Source organism: Coturnix japonica, chromosome 10 (assembly GCF_001577835.2).
Source record: "Coturnix japonica isolate 7356 chromosome 10, Coturnix japonica 2.1, whole genome shotgun sequence".
Lineage (NCBI taxonomy): Eukaryota > Metazoa > Chordata > Aves > Galliformes > Phasianidae > Coturnix > Coturnix japonica.
This window is the reverse complement of record NC_029525.1, coordinates 938782-955925: the sequence shown is the minus strand read 5'-3', so window position 1 is coordinate 955925 and position 17144 is coordinate 938782. Positions and strand designations below refer to the sequence as shown.

At 47.4% G+C, this 17144-nt stretch overlaps 1 protein-coding gene across 11 annotated transcripts in view; it reads left to right on the top strand.

Moving 5' to 3' along the window:
• The window catches only part of MYO9A (myosin IXA), a 156162-nt gene that overhangs the window by 455 nt on the left and 138563 nt on the right, over positions 1-17144 (top strand). The gene's annotated exons all lie outside the window — the stretch shown is intronic.

Sequence of the window (17144 nt, the reverse complement as noted above, 5' to 3'; positions counted from 1 at the left end):
TCTGCACGGCGCGTCCGCGTGCGGCCCTTCTGCGTATAGCAGCACTACGCCTCCATCCCCGCGTCTGTATGCGGCCCCGCACCTTCTCTACTCGCCCTTATACCGCCGCTGGTTTGCCCTCTGTCAGCCCCCCAGCCCCACCCGTGTTCATGTTCCCACCCGTGTCTGTATCCCCCCGTGTCAATATTCTCCCCATACCTTCTGCATCCTCCCCTCCTTGTCGCTGCAAGCAGCCCTTTATCTCTGTTCCCACCCCTGTGTGGCCCTTTCCACCCCAGTTCTCCCGTCCCCGTGTCACCCCCTGCCCCCATTACTTTCAGGCTGCACTCTGGGCACCGTCTCTTTCTGGAATTTTCCAAAATCCAGGAGGAATTTTGCTGCTCCCTCCCCCCAGCCATCCCCGCTGGCCCTGCACAGCGCTGTGCTTCGCAGGTGTCGGCAGCTCGGTGTCCTGGCAGCACAGAGCAGGAGGTGGGAGCCGCATCCCATAGTGATGATGGCAGAGGTTCACCTCGCTCCTGGCCCTGCTCTTCTCTGTGAGGTTTGGGACTGGCACAGCTGAGCGATGTGACACACGGCCCAGCAGCTTTGTCCCCTGCTCAGTTGGCACGGCGTGATGCTCATGGTGCAGCAGTGAGGATGGTGTGTTGGATGAACAGCCCATGGTCAGGCATTGTGTTCTGTGCCCATCTGGGGCAGCCGTAGCTGTTGTCTCTCATGCTGATACTGAGCTTCTTTCTCTCGCGTTCCAATGAACACCTAAATGTCACCTTCCTGAGTTATCGTTACCGTGGCCATTTTGGTGAGTGTTCAGCCCTTCTGCAAGAAAATCTCTGAGAATGTTAAGCATGTGAGGTCAGGCGCCTGGGAAACGTGAAACCCGGGGTTACCTGTGCAGCCTCAGTGCTGCCCATTGCGAGGTGCGGCTGCACCGCAGCTCCTCATTGCCTGCCCCTTGATTTCCCCAGGGATGTCTCCGGATCCCCAGGATCCTGGTAGGGATCCTCCGACTCGCCCGTGAGTCAACAGGGGGAGTGCTGCGAGCACAGGGAAGCACCACTCCTCGTCCCCACTGCCTGGCACCGCACCGACGGAGCAGGGTCCTGTTCAAACCGCTGGGTGTAATTGCTGTGAATGTACATTTATCAGGGGGAAGCAGTGCTGCCGAGCCTTGCTGTTGAAGTGTCATATCTGGTCTGACGGGATTTGTAGATTCCTGCTCCCAGCTCCTTTATAACTAACACAGAATCACAGTTCCTTCTGCGTGTGAAGCCCTGAGCAGCACTGCCACGAACCGAGTGCTGCAGGAGGGCTGCTGGCTGCTGCACGGAGGGGTGGGCTGCCCTCTGCCAGGCTGACAGCAGCGAGCAGTGCAGCCGGGGGGGCAGGGCTGCACACAGGGCTCCGTGTCAGGAGCTCATTCTGTGCAGGTTTAAAAGAGCTGCCTGATTTTCTCAGGCTGCGGTCCTGCATGCTTACATTTGCCTCACTCCCTCTTAAGTGAACGGGATTTCTTTCTTTTCTGAAAGTAAACGTGGCTTAAAGTTTGCAAATTTGATACGTTCTCGAGCATTCCTTCAGGCAAGAGCCAGATAATGAGAGATCTTTGCCTGTGTCTGGAAGGCTCCTGGCTACGAGCAGCAGCCCGCACATTGCTCGCACTTCCTGCTACGTGTTGGCGTTTGCAAACGCTGTGCTGCGCTCTCAGGTTCGATGGCTGCAAGGGGGAATGCAGAGCATCACCACCGCATCCCCATTGGGGTTGTGATTGTGGATGTTTGTTTGCTGCTAGTAGGATTTGTCTGTAGGTTTGGGTAGCTGTTGGAAAGCACAGGTGTCCGGGACTTAGCTGTGTAAACTGGGAGTCTCCTGACAGAAGACGATGCAGGAGATAAAAAGTAAATGCTATAGGCTTCGTTTTCTCTGCTGGACTCAGTGTTACCTTGCTGCTGTGTTCGGCAGGTCGTACGTACATCACGGTGTTACGTTTCTTGCTTGTGTGATTGTGGTGAGTGCTTTAACCTGTGTGTATGGGAAGCTGAAAATCTAAAAGCAAGCTCAGCAAACTGCGCATCCTCAGAAAGTGTTCCAAAGGAGAACATCTCCTGGCCTACAGTTGTCTAAAGCCCTGAGCTGATTGCAATGTCTTCAAATGCCAGCTCTGTTAGCTGTGTGTGGGGAGGAGTCGTGTAGCAGGTGCCTATGGGAAGCTCTTACAGGTGAATGAGAAGTGTGAGAAATGCTTTTGTTCATTTAAACCACAAGCTCGATGCTGCCCAATTGTGTATTGTTGTTTCTAGATGTTTTCCTTTACAGTGAAGCTTCTGCTCCAAAATCCTGCTCATGCAGTTGCTGGTTTGCATTGGTCATCCTTAACATTTTGGGTGGCAGTGGGAGGGGAAGTGAACCTCTGGGCTCCATGATTCAGATGGATTCAGTCCGAGGACAGCGGGGTTATCCCCAACCCCTGACCTTGGTCAGGAAGCTTCAATGGGAGCGCATCGTTCCGCTCGATGCACGCAGGTCTGTGCTGCTGGCACCGCGCTGTCCTGATGCCATTAAGCCGATCCAGCTGCCAGCTTCTGCTGAAAGCGGATCTGAGCTGGCTGCATTTAATGGCCGAGGGAAAGGAGATCGCTCTCAGCTGGATCAGCTCTCTGGTTCTGACTTGCTCAGCAGCCTGGTGGTGTCCATTGTCAGCCACTTTCAGGGTATTCTGAGAGCCCTGTGCTTTGTCATAGATGGGGTTGGGTCTTGTCCCAAGCCCATCTTCCCCTAAGGAGGCAAAGCCTCCAAACGAGAATTGTTTCCAAGTTTGCTGGGTTTCATTGGTTTCCTCCTGATGGCTGTTGTTAATCATCGGACTTTTGATGAAGCCTGGTAGGCTTTGGGGTGGGACTTGCAGTGGCTGTGGGGCACTGCTGCTGGCTCACGTGCCGCTGTGGTGGGCTGCAGGGGGATTAGTGGCAACTTGTGCACTTGCATTTTCTGGTTTTCGTTCTGCCTTTGTGACTGACTGCCTGAGTGAAGCCTTTGAAATGAAATGGGACAAGAGCCGCAAGATGAGAAAGCCTTTACTCATGTTAAAAACAGCAACAACAAAAAGGAAACATTTCTATGGCCTTCTCTGTCAGTTACGAATCTCATTTGCTAATCTCTCACCTGGTGAGCTGCAAAATGACATTGTAGAGTCGCTCCCTCTCGGGATGTTGGTCTGTCAAACACAGGTAACCTGACAGCCTTTGTGCTGGCTTCTCATTGAAATCTCAGGGCTGCATTGCGTTGGTTGTGCTGAATGTCCTTTAGAAAGGAGCGCGGTCCCAGGTACCATGCGTCAACCGGTGGTGGCTGAGCGCTAATGGAAGCGGAGGGTCTAACCCATCTTGGAAAAATTCTTGCATGGAAAAACATGCACCACGCCAACCCATGTAACGAATGCTCTTGATAGATGGCCGAGAGTTCTTTTATTGTATCCCACATCTCCGTGTTGGTTTTGTTTTGAGCGATGAACTTAAACCAGTTGACTTAAAATATTGACTTTAGATGACTTCCATGGGCCTACTGTTCTTTTGTAGGTGTGTAGGCTGGAGCACAACCCTCAATAATGCTGCTGGTTTTAGTTTTGCAAGACTTGTCTGAGGTAAGGAACAGTTACATTGGTTTGTGCTTGTTGGGTGTGTAGGACAACAGCCTCCCCTGGAAGGAGTTACGGGGTGATTTAATGGTTGTGGAATGCTGTCCCATTAGGTGCAAAGAAAAAAAAACCAAAAACAACCACCCAAAAAAACAAAAAGCAAACCCAAGCATCGAACGCAATGGATCATTGGAAATGTAGTGCTTGATTAAAAGGATGTGGAGCAACTTTTAAGGCTTCAGAATTAGTGCTGTTGGAAGAGCGAGGTTCTGTTTGTAAACCATCCTTTTGGAGATTTCTTTGAGGAATTAAGAGCTGTGTGTGTGTGTTGAAGCCCCAGTTTGCCCATCAGTCAGCGAGTGGAGGGTAATTACGGAGGGTAATTACGTTGGTTCTGTTGCCGCTCCTGGTGGCGAGGAGAGCTGAACAGCTCCTGTTTGAAGAGGGATTTTGGCAGACGTCATTTCAAAGCAGGAGCTTTGTTATTCTGTTACTTTTCATCAGGGAATAAAGGTAGTGCTGGCTCAGGGCTTGCTGGAGCCGGAGGAGGATGCAGCAGAGAGGCAGCCAGCTCTGGATTTGGGCCATCGTGCAGTGAGATGGAACACGGCAGTGAGCAAGAAGGGCACGCGTGATGTGCCTGTCCTGCCGTGTTTCATGGGGAAACTGTTGCACTGATAATCCTTACAGGCACACACTTGCATTTCGTGTCAGGGGAGCAGACTGGTTCACCACGGCCATTGCCTCGGATAATCTCACCCGGAGATGCTTCCCCGTGCCTCCGAGGTACGCTCCGAGATAGCGAGGCAGTGCAGAGCAGAGGTCAGGTCACGTTTGCTTGCTGCAGATAAATCCCTGAGAAAAGGGTTTGTTTTGTGTGGGCCTTCTGTGGCTGGGCTCAGTACAGGGGTGGAGGCAGAGCCAGAAATGCTTGAAATAGGTCATGTTGAGGCCAGTTGGTTGTGTGCTGGGGAACGTGGGGGTTTCCTTGCCAGCTGAAGGTGGAAAGCTGCGTGTTGCTAGTTGGGAACTTAATGCTGGTACAGAATCTTAAGATAGTGACTAAATCACAGTGAACTATCCAAAAGGAATTTGAGGAGTCTGTAGGTAGGATTTTCTGAACCAGAAGTAACTTTTTCTGCATTGCCCCCATCTCGTTCCACTTGAGGCAGTGTAAAATTCCCTGCAACACATGGCCTGGCTCAAGGCTGATGGTGGTGCTTCTCCAAACACATCTCTGAGCTCACTGCTACATGAAGTGATTTGGTTAAGGAATTTATTAACCTTCAGCAGTATTATTTCTTCTTGCAGGACTGTAATTTTAGCTCTAGGCAATAAATTACCAAGCAAGATTACTTGCAGTGATTGCCCATTGCTTACCCCTACCACTCTGTACAAGTGCTGTGGATTTGTATGTGTTGTTTCACACTCAAATCCCTTTTTAATTACCAAATGGGAACGAAAGGCTTGCCTTTGAAAGTATAGTTTCTAAGCTTAGATTCACTGTATGTATATGAGCTCATGTTCTGTTCCTATCCCTCTGCCACCATTTGTTTCATTTAAATACCACTCCAGAGCAGTTGCTATTCAGCTGCCGTGAACAATGTGATGAACACGAGGGAAAATGAATAGAACACCCAGTGAATGGGGGAAAAACAATGGAATACAGGACAAAAAAATGACCAGCAAAGGGCATACCGTCTTGTGGTGCTAAGAATTCATCGATTCATGTCTTTACGGTTAGGAAAGATATCTGAAAACTGGAGCAGGGGAAAAAGAAGAGCATCATCTGTTGCAGAGCTGCTCAGTTGTTGGGGTTTGTGTGCTCTGTTAAGGTTTCCTCTTCTGGTTTGCTGCCCGTTAGTGCTGCTGTCCTCCTTGCATGTAAGTACTCACACTGCTCTCATGGTTGGTTTGTCCAGGAACCTGAGGAAGCTGGGATTAAAGCTGAGGGAGAAGTTTCATGCAGGTGATGGATGGCCCCGATGGGAGCTCTCTGGTGCTGAATATGGACGACTTCCAATTATACATAAAAAAGCCTCACCTAAGCCTCAAGTTAAAGCTCCATGTCTGCTGCTTGGTGGGAAGATTGCAATCTTGTCTCTTGCATTATGTTTATTTCTAGTATAAGTGAAATCCTTGAAGGAGCGCTTCTTCATTCAAATAAAAAAGGGGCTTTTGAAATTAAAACTCAACGTGTAGACATGGATTTAAAGCGTTTCGGGTGCATTTTTTTCCTGTGTGCTTTATGAGTTGAATCTACTTGAGTACGGACTCAAAAAGCTTTTGATCTGGAATGTCTTCCTCTCCTTCTGCGTCGGTTTTCTGGGGGCATTAGGCTGCGTGCTTTTCTTACAGGGGGCAGGGGGGACAAGTATCCAAAAAGCATGAACAGTTTTCCTTAGGTGAAGAATCATTACAGGTTTAGATCCTGCTGTTATTGATGACACTCCTGTCAGCTGCCATTTAAATTTCTAAATGTCAGAATTCCTGCTTGCAGAATGCGCTTTTCTGCATCTTGATGTGACCTTTTCTCAGAGCCCTCGAGCTTCTTTATGTCAGACTCATCATGTCTCCAGACAAGATGCTGCAGGATGAGCAGGAGGAGTGACCACTGCAGTGAAGTCATACTGGTGTGTCCATTATAAAGCATTGTTTACAGCTGCATGGGGATGTTGGAGTTGATTTTAAGATGAGGCTGAGCATATGCTTTCAATGAGGGAGGAGTTTTCTTCTTTTCATAGAAGCATAGAATGGCTTGGGTTGGAAGGGACCTCAAGGATCAATGTCTTGGCCAGCTTCCGCAGCCAGGGCTGCCAACCTCCATATCTAATAGCAGATCAGGCTGCCCAGGGCCTCATCCAACCTGGCCTTGAACACTTCCAGGGATGGGTCATCTACAGCCTCTCTGGGCAGCCTGTTCCAGCACCTCACCACTCTCTTGATAAAGAACTTCCCTCTGATATCCAACCTAAATCTCCTCTCCCTCAACTTAAAACCATTTTCACTTGTCCTGCCGTTATCTACCCTTGTAAAGAGTTGATTCCCCTCCTGTTTGTAGGCTCCCTTTAGGTACTGGAAGGCTGCAATGAGGTCTCAACCTTCTCCCACCATCACTACTCTTCCTTCTTCTCTCATTCTCTGTGTTCATTCATAACTGAGGCTGTGTTGGGCATTTTTATGTTAAGATACGAGGTTGGCAGATTTGCAGATGTAGATTGCGGAGTTACAAGCACAGAGACTTCTGAAGCAGGAGGGAGACAAAGGTGAGAATCTTCCCACTTGAGATGGAATTAATCTGTACTTAGAAGCATGTCTGGTTTGATCATAGAGAAAAGTAGATGGGCTCTGGCTCTCACCCTGTGTGAAAATTGAGCTGTGACATGTAATTATAAAGGTTTTAGTGGCGCGGGGCGAGCCTGAGTCTGGGCAGTGTGGGGCATTTTCCACTGGCAGTCCTTTAGGATTCCACTCTGTGCAATCTTCATGTTTCACAAAGCTAAAAACCTCATTTTGAAATCAGTGAGTGCTGTGGGGGTAGTTCTGGAAGTATGCAGATTTGTGTGCTATAGCTCTGAAATGCTAGAATCATACATATTTAGCTTGTGTGCTGATGAATTTGAAGAGGAGGATTTCAGTCTCAGCTGCAATTAGACAGCAAGTAGGCAGTGATGCTAATGCATCTTCAGAAAGCTCTGTGAGACAAAGCGCCCTGCGGTGCACTCTGTGTGCAGGATGGTGGCAAAGGGTTCGAAGCTGCAGAGTCCAATGGGAAGATGGGAGCAGAAAGCTGCTCTTTGCTGCACCCATACCTGAGCATAAAGAAAACGTTGGTCAGCCTATTGTAGCAGCAAGGGGGGAAGCAAATACTTCTTGGTTGCTGATAAGACTATTTTTTTCATGTTTTATTTTCCTTCCTCATTCTCTACGTGCCTTCCAATTCCTGAAGCAAATAAGGTGTGTGTCCTCCTGGTGCCTTACTGGATGCATAGCTGCATCGTTCTCTGTGTGTTCAGATATGAAGTGGTGCATGTCATACGAATGTGAGTTCAGTGCTAGTTGTGCAACTGGATTTTACTTTGAGGTGAGCTTATTTATTAGCAATAAAAGCAATACTTATTGCTTTGGCTCACATTCTTAGGAGGGATGCCCAACAGATGAACGTTGCAAGTGACGTTTTTCTTTGGGTCGGCTGCCACATTTCACACTGGAAGGTGATGGAGGTACATTCATTCTTGCTGTTTTGGGGCTTTTTTTCCCTACTTCTTGTGTCCCAAAGCAGCTGGTCCGCATGCTGATCTGGTCATACAATGTGAGCCAGTTGCTGTGGTCTGCAGGGTGTGGCTGCACAAGGTCTTGTTGCTGTTTGCGAGGCTGAGCTGGAAAAGGACTAATTATAGAGACAGACTGGGGAAGGAAGGGAACAGGGTCAATTAGAGCATCCAGCACAGTTTCCTTTAAATTACTAGTTGAGCTGGATAGATAAAACAATCAGGGCACACGGAGTGAGATTGCAAATGCTCTTCTGGAGCAGCAGATGATATTTACAGTTTTGGTTGGTTGTAAATAAGAAATGTGTTGAATTAGTAATTCTGTTACCAGCATTGCCAAGTGGAGCTGGGAAGACCGAAGATGTGTTGGTACTGCTGTTCCTTCAGTAGAGTTTTGAATTGCAGTAGGTTGGGACAGTGGTTTGAACGAGGCAAGGGGATGCACGGCTCTCAAACGATGAGCAATAGGGATCTGGTGTGATGAAAGAACCGTGGGATGGTTTTCAGTCTAAAATACAGTATTTCAGAAAAGAAAGACTGCTTTCAGCCATATGTTTTCTGTGAATGGAAAGTGGATCAATCTGGGACGTGTTTTGTCCCTACTCTGTGAGCAGACCGGGGCTACACTTCTTTTTCTTGAGGTTGTTTTTGGGATTGAGAAGCTTCTTTCTGGTTTTATGTATGAACTAACTCAGATTAGGGGAAATAGTATTTAAAGAGGCGATGCAGAAGCAGTGTGAGCTTTTGGCTTGTAGTTCTGCAGGTGTGGAATGCAATAAACTGTAATGCAGACTGGAATTCGTACAAGTTGGTAAAAACCCTTTGGACCTTTAACACAATCTTGTCTCAATTTTTCTCCTTTTAGGAAAAAAAGAAAGCGCTGCTTGGCAGATCCTCCCTGCCTCTGCGGTGTGTTTCTCTTTTGCTGGTCTGCAGCATGCAATTACTCAGAATTACTGTGCAGGAATGAATATGGCAGAGCGAGGAGGAAAAGCGGGGAGAAAATGCAAAGTTCTGTTCCTGCTTTTCAATCCAGATTGGCAAGTTCCTTCTGCTGGTGCTGTGACTCATCTCAGGCTTCCTTGCTGGAGGCGACTGCTGGCAGCGCATCAAAGCACCAGCCCGTGCTTTCAAACCGGAGTTAACCAGGACTTTTCCTTGAGCGAAGGCTGTTTTTCTTGTCCTGGAACCTTTCATGTGCAGGATGAGTCCGTCTCTCAGGGAAATTCTTGATAAACTCTTGGCAGTTTGTCTTCAGGTGGAGAAGGGCTTCTGGTATCTTCTCATCCAGAGCATCATGCCTACCTAGGGGCGGGTTGGAAGAGCACCACTGAGATCCAGAAGGATATCACAGAGTAGAATGGCTTTTCTGCTTCTATTTTCTTGTGTTTGTAGAGCTCACGTTTAGGGTTTTGGTTCTGTTTCCAAGCTTAGTGTGTCAGGTAAAAAATGGTAGTTTTTATTGCCTTCTCATGAAGGTACAGGTGGAGATACCACTCTCATCAGGACTACAATAACAGCAGAGGTTTTTCCCATTCTCTCCTTCATTCTTCTGGTCAAACTAAAAGTACAGAGGCTTCTCTCTCATTACAGTTAAAACCAAGATTGCTTTGAAACTTCCAAACAGTTTGTGTTTTTCCAGAAGCTTATGTATCCTGAGGAAGGCAGCTCCACCAGGAGAAACTTAACCATGATGCCACCAGGGAAAGATGCAGCTGGAGCCAGTTACATCCCAGGGGCTCTTACATAAGAAAGACAGTACCTGTTGCAAACAGCTTCATCATTTCAGGTGCATCCACAGGACCTGTCAGGAGGACAGTGGAACAGCAGCAGGCAGCTTTGGGTTGATGTGGGGTCTCGGCACGCCTCCAGCCCTCGCTGTGTGATTTTGTTTAGTAGGTGTCATGCAAAGAAGGGAAAAGCCTGAGAGAGTGTGGAAGGGATGCATAAATGCTTAGAGGCTGCTTCTGTAGCTGTGTGAAGGGAGACTCTTGGAAAATGATGAAAGTGGGCGCTGTTTTCTTCTTAATGGGCTGGAAATGGAGATTGGCATCCTGAGCTGGCAGAGTCACCCTCTTGATAGTGATCTCAAGTTATACAAGAGGAAGAGCCTTAAAGATGCTGATAAAAATGTAAAATTAAAACAGTAAGAATGTATGAGGTTGCAAGCGAAGAGCGATGTAGACGTTATAAACAAGAAAAAACAACACAAACAGATGTATTTTTGCTGCAGCTTTCTGGCAAGTTGAGGCGGGATAAGGTTGCTGTGATCATTGGGAAGCTACACCTGCAGCTGAGGTTAGTGCTTGAGACAGGAGTTCTACAGGTGTGGATGAAAGGGAAAAACATTTATTTTCACTATTTTGTGTGCTAAAACAGCAAACAGACAAACCCAACAAATAGATGTGGTTTTGGGCATTGGTGATTTGGGCAAAGTGATTGGCAGTAACAGCATTGGAGCTCTTATCCACTTGCCTCTGATCTGTCAGCACAACTGCTGGTAAGTGTTTGAACAAGCAGGAGAGATCTCCCTGCACTGCTGAGTTCCTGAGCAGTGGTATTTTTACGCTGTTAGCGCAGAATGCAGTATAAACTTGGTGGTATTTGAAGATCTGCAGCGACGAAGCGTGTGCCTTCCTGGAAGCAGAGTCGAACGAGAAGTCAAATGTTATTTCTGTGGCTCAACCTGTGGTTCTTTCTTCTACTGTTCAGTTGCTGAAGCAATGGTTTAGGTGAGAGCATTTCATCACGAGATACTCTTATATTTGTGAGAAGCTCAGAATCTCTGGCACTCAAAATAGCTCTGTTTCTCCCCCTGACTGAGGTTTCTGGGCAGTCTTTAGGCAGTTCTACTTTAAAACTGTGCCCAAGCACATGCTGTGCTTTTCAGTTGGTGTGTGTGCTGGAGAAGATACTTCACAGTGCTTTGTTAGGTCTGTGCTAACGATTTGTATGAACTGGGGTCTTTAATTCTGTGTGGTTTCAGTTCTCTGGTCAGGTCCTGCACTGTGATTGATCAGCCTTTTCTTTCCTCCCCTGACATGCTGAGCCTTGTCCAAGTGTTAGAACCAGCTTCAGTTGTCTCTGTTTCCTATGATTCTGAGTTAACCCTCTTTTCAGGAAATTAGTGGCTTCCTGTAGGCTATTTGTAGTTGCTGCTGGCCAAGCAAAGTGAGGTGATGTCTATGCAATGAAATATGATGAAGTGTTGAGGAGGATTAGCTTTTTCCTTTTCTAGGGCTGGGATGGCACAGTTGAGCGCGATAGCGGGTTGGGACCAGTGCTGCCTGCAACTTCTGCTCTCCTTCATGTTGCTGCAGTGGGGGCATTGAGCTTTGGTGGAAGATGAGCCAAAACTAAGTGCTTTTGTTCTCCTGATTTATTGGCTACTTTATTCATTTGGAGGTACTGGGGTGGTTTTCATTGTTTTGCTTAGGAAAGCAAAACCAAATGAAACCTGCTGAGAATCCTTGTTTTTGAGGACTGTGTGTGGGGCCAGGGACACGACGGTGCTTTCACTGCGCAGGTCGTCTGCTGTTGCAGGGACCCTTTTTGTGCCCTGGGAACTCACATTGAGCCTCCTCCTTCCTGCTCTGCGTTCAGCCGCATGCTCTGGACAGGAAGCGGTGAAGGCTGAGCGTGTCTCAGGGCTCCACGTGTAATGCACTTGCTCTTGCAAGAATAGGAGCACTGGGCTTAAGGGAAAGCTGAGGTCTCATTGTTGGGGGGGAAAGTGCCCATTTTCAGCTCTTTGCCTACAAGAAGAGGAATTTTAAGACCTCTGTATTAAGGCTTGACCTAATTGTAGCTGCTTGGACATCTGCATGAAGAGGTGAGGATAAAAGAAAGCACTGCAGCTTCTTAATAGAAGAAACACGACACGCTAATAATGTGCGTGGCTTGGCAGCACTAAGAGGAAGTTAGAATAGACGTGAGTACTGGAGACATGGAAATCACTGGGGTGCATTCAGGTTGTTCTGGTGGTCTGCCTGTCTGCCTGCTCTGCTGTGTCCTTTCATTGCTCTTTGGAGGCATTGTTAAGGGGAAAACTCACTGCATTTATCTTATTTACTGGTATTCAAAGCCTATCTGATGCTATTGTCTGTTCCTTCACACGTGAAATCTAATCTCTGCCTCAATTAGCCTTGGTAATAAGGCTTCTGTATGATAAGCGAGTAGACAAATATTAGCGTGTTACCACCAAGGTCTTTATCCTTCACTGAGATACAGTGGCTGAGCTTGAGTGCAGGTTATTTATCCACAGAGAACAAACTTATCTGTGCTCCTGAATTGCCCCTATCATAGAGCAAGCACTCCTGCCCCGAGCCAAGCCAGATTTGGCTGGTCAGCACCGAGAGCCCTTCTGTATCACACGAGTGAAACATTTTTCTGTACGTACAGTATTTCTGGTGCTGCCTACGACGTGTGTGCAGAAAATGCATAAAGAATCCAGTGTTTGCGGGCTGCTCCACGTCAGCCTGAGCTTTCCAGCAGCGTGTCTGAAATATGCACAGCTCGTTCATTCCTGCCTCCACAGCCCAGCAACCTGCTGGGGAGGAGGATGGAGGGGGGCACCAGCAATCTGTTGTCATTGCACATGAAACTCTTGTCCACCCTGCGGCCTGAGCCTGGATATCCCTGAGGCTGAGCACCAGTGAGGTGCAGGTGCTACCAGGGAGCTGGAGGTTGTGATGTGAGTTTTTTTTGGTGTGGGAAAAGAGAGAAATTTGCTTCCAGAGGTGATCCTGCAGCTGTTTGGAGAGAGCCGTGCTGAGGCACAGGTGATTCAGACAGATGAGTTTTCCTCTTTTTCTTGTATACAACTCTTGTCCAAGCTTTATGGCACAGGGCAATCCTTTTCAAAGCAGCACCAGGACTTCCTTTGGAAAGTTCCCTCTTGTTCTCTCTTCCTAACCATTGGAACTCAACCCATGAAGTGATGGTGTTTATTTTGTTCTTTTTTTTTTTTTTTTTTTTTTAACATACTCCCTTGCCAAAACTGCCAACCTCATCAGTTTTACCTTTCTCCTCATTCATGCTTTAAGTGTCCTAGTGCCGTCACTTGGTGATTTGAATACTTCTCTGTTCTGTCAGCTCATGCTGGTGCTTTGCTCAGGATGTGATGCAGGGCTAATGAACCTACTTAACCTCGGAGAGGCGAGAGAACTGAAAGTTTAAGAAAAGTCATGTAGAGATTGGTGAAATCAGTAACCAGATCAGCATGCTGGAGGTGGTTGCTTGGCTTGATGTACAAAGCAGTCATCAGCTTGGGTGATTTGGGGGGAAGTACTTCAGAATTCTTTTAGTATGAATAAAAACAAAAACCTTACATGAATTCCAAGTGCCGGGACCTTTGCCTGGTTTTCTTTTCACCAATGCTTCTGAGGACGTTTGCCCGCAGAACTGGTAGGACTAAAGCTGCCCAGCATCTTCTTGTTCCAGCTTGAGTTGCCTTCTGCCTGCATCATCCACTGTAAAATTGAGCTAGTGATCACTTTGAATCTTTGTTGGGAATCCCTAGAAACGTGCTTAGCTTGTTGGTCTGTAGCTGCCTGGCTTCACAGTGAGCACACCTAGAGGTGTGTTGTCCTCGTTTCTGAATGTGGAACTGTTGAGTGGTCCCAGGAGGTGAGTGGCAGGGGATGCTGCATTCTCTGCAGGAACCCACTGTCCTTGTGGATGTACTTGGCTTGCTCCGGTGTCTCTCATCCACCTGGGTGAAAAAGCAGCTGCTTTCATTTGTCCTAACGAACAAAACCTGACAATCAAGGGTCAGCCTGAAGTGAGATCTCATCCACTGCCCACTGACATGGGGAGCTGCAGCTTGGACCTGCTGGGATCCAGATTATTCAGCAGGGCTGCAAAAAGAGAAGCACAGGCATGTTTTCCATGAGTGCCTTGTCGAAGAAGCCGTTTTGATTTATGTTCTTGCATCCTTGACATGCATACGTCTGAGATGAAAACCAGTTAGATGATGAGGGTCAGGTTGATATGAGCCAAACAGATGCACTTCAAAAAAACCAAAAAGGGCTTCAATGTGAAATTCACTTAGCTCATTTCCTGGTGCCATTACATTACCCTGATGATGGATGTGCTTCAGTTGTGTGATCCCACACTGAACATATTTTTAAACATTTTTTCACGCTTCCTTCTGTTGATCTCATCACATAGCAAAGGTAATGGATATAAGGCAGTTTCATTTCCATGCCGTATGCTCTCTGGGCAGATAATTACAATGCTTATATGTTTTATCTTACTGCACAATATCAGTGCGTTTTCTGGTTTTCAGGTGGTGGAGGCAGGAGGTCCTCAGAGAAGCTTCAAGTGAGATATTTGCTTTTTTCTTGAGTTTTACACCTCCACTTCTCTTTAGGGGAAGGATGGCACTTCAGGCACCAGGATTTCTTTCCCCCCCCCCCCCTTTACTCCACCAATGTGACCTTTCCTTGGCAAACAACTTCTGAGCCTTAATTTTTATGATGGCGATCACTGCAAATAGAGGAACTCATACTGCAGTGTTGTGGTGAGTTTCAAAGATCAGTGCTATCTCAGGAAAAGGCTGGGTCTTCCCTGTGCTGCTAAGGGCATTTGCTGCAGCAAGGCATGGCTGCAGGATTTAATTCAGCTTACAATGGAAAACTTCACATTTTGGGGGGTTGAGGGGATGGTTGAGGCTGCACAGTGCGTGGTTTGTAAAAGATTCCAGAATGACCTTGTAAAATTGCTGTAGTTACCTGGAAATTGAAATTGCAAAACCGATTTATGTGCTTGGAGAAAGCAGGATCTCATTTGGAAGGGATGTGGTTTCTCCTATCTCAGAAGTGGTGCTAGATGCAGGCAGGTTGTCCTCTGGCTGAAGAAGGGACTGATTAGTTTCAAGACGTGATCATTTGAGTAAGCTGATCAAATGTACAGTGTCTGAACAAGCAGTTGGCAAAGTATTGGGAGAAATGGGTGTGCATAGCAGAAGCTGAAAGGAAAAGGGCAGTTCACATCCCAGGGTCTGAGCAATGCGGGCTCTGTCCCAGTCAGGCTGCTCACTGTGCTTTGTTGTTATCTGACCTTTCAGATCCTTGTTACTGAAGCTGGGTTGGTCTTGCATTTAACTGCTTTTAAAAAAAACAGAAAAAAAACGCCTCTGTTTTGGAGGAACACGTTTAACCAGGCAGGAAAAAAAAACGCCAGCCATCATTCTGTTAAAACTTGTGGCTTGTCAAACCTGATTACCCTTTAAAAGTTAGGGTTAATGGTGCTGCCTCTAGTCATGCTGAAGAGGAGTTTCACTGCAGACTTTATTGGAAAGGACTGGGGAAAGTGGCAGATCGATGGGACTTGTGTCAGCCACTGTTTCTGCTGAAGGCAATTAGAATAATCAAACACTAAATGGTTTTCCATGCACGTCAGATGGCAAATGCTGGCAGCTTAAAGATGGTGATGCCCTTAAATTGGTGTGAGGCTCCTGATCCCTCTTTCTGCCTGCAGCTGAGGTGCAGAGAGCAATAATGCTAAGCTGGAAAAAAGGCATTTTCTGTTGAAAGTGACTTCCAGGCTGAGTCCGAGCATGGAAAACATCATCAGCTTTGTTAGGAAAGGTGGAAGTGCTCAGGCCCTTCAGAAAGGCAAGAGCAGTGCATATCGCTTTTCTGAAAAGTCAGCGAAATCTCAGGTTGCTGATCCAAATCTTGGGCTTCATCACTGTGCATGTGGCAGAGGTGGGGTGTCAGAGACAGCATCTCATGGGAGAGGGGCGAAAAAGCTCTGTAATGCCTATTACTTACAAACGGATAGAAGAACTTTTCGTGTTGTCCTTCTTAACTCTCATACTGGTTAAGAAATAACGGGACCTATTTCAGTTCTCCAAACAATGCGAATTAATTAGCGGCAACTTGGCTTTTGCTCGTGCCTTTTCTGCCAGCGCCTTTGTGGTGATAGGAAATGGATGCCTCTTGTTATTCCTGCCCCATTTCTTGGTGTGATGAGCTAAGATGAGTCCTGAAAATCTTAGTGAGGCTGACTCCGTGTCTGCCTTTCCCTGCTGAATTCATTCTTTAAACTCGTAGGAGTAACAGCACACCTGCGCTTTCTTCCTGCATGTCTGAAGGATCGGAGCTGGCAGCCAGCTTTGGGAGCCGCCGTGTCTGACGAGTGCCATGTCTCTGTGCTTCTGATTAGAAGTGAGAGGTAGCATCTGCTCCGCGCCTGACCTGGTGCTGCCACGGCACACAGAGCAGCCGCAGGAGAAAGCACGGCTTGCTGCCTGTTGCCGGCACTGCTGTCCTAATGCTTCCAATTCTGCCAGGGTAATGGTGTGCAAGTAATCGGGGAGATAAACCCACCCCATGGATTAAATCTGCTGATTTTTGTTTTATCTTATTGCTGGGTCACCCCTCCATCCCCTCCTCCCTGTTTTATAATGAACTCGCCGTGCCTCCCGGCCAGAAAATCGAACTAATGTTGTTTACTTGTCTTTTTAAATACTTGTTATTGGATTTCGCCGACCTCTTTCTCTGGTGGAGAGCTCTCTTGGCCTCCTGCCAGTTGAATGATTGGTCGTAATCTGGAACCGTTTGGTTCAATTGGTTTATGTAAATACTCAGGTCCTCCTCACCTAATGTCTGTGTGCATAGGTGAAGGTGCCGGCTCTGCAGATGTCGTTGGGTGGGTGAGTATTGCAAAACGGATCCCTCGAGTATGAGAAATGTATAGCTGGAGTTATTTGGCTGAGAGTTTAACATGCTGAATGCGAATCTAGGTGACTTAGTTGAGGAAAATAAGTAGCCTCGCATCTGTAAGATCTTTTAAGGCATTTTTGCACTGAGGTCTGGTGATGCTGGGGAGAGAGCTGTGCAAAAAGTATGGCTTCTCTTTCCGGACCAGCGTTTAACTGTCGTAGCTGAGGTTCTGACATCAAGGAAAATTCTTTTTGTTTCTAGGTGGTGATGGAATGCCGCTTACATCTGGTTAGCATGGAGTACCTGTGGTTCCCTTCTCAGTTGTCCTTCTTGTAAATAAAAGGTGGCCATGCAGCCAGCTGTGTTACTTGAGCCTGGCTTTTCCTGCCATCAGCATCGCGTTTCGGGTTCTTCAGATAACGTGCTGTTGACCTCTGTTGCATCCGGTCCCCTTCCAAGGGCACGGTGCAGAGTGGTGGCACGTTGCTGTGTTTGCTCAGGGGTTTGCACAAGGCTCGGGAAACCAGCTTGGGGAATATGCATTGTGGTTTTTGGTTGCTTTTGTGG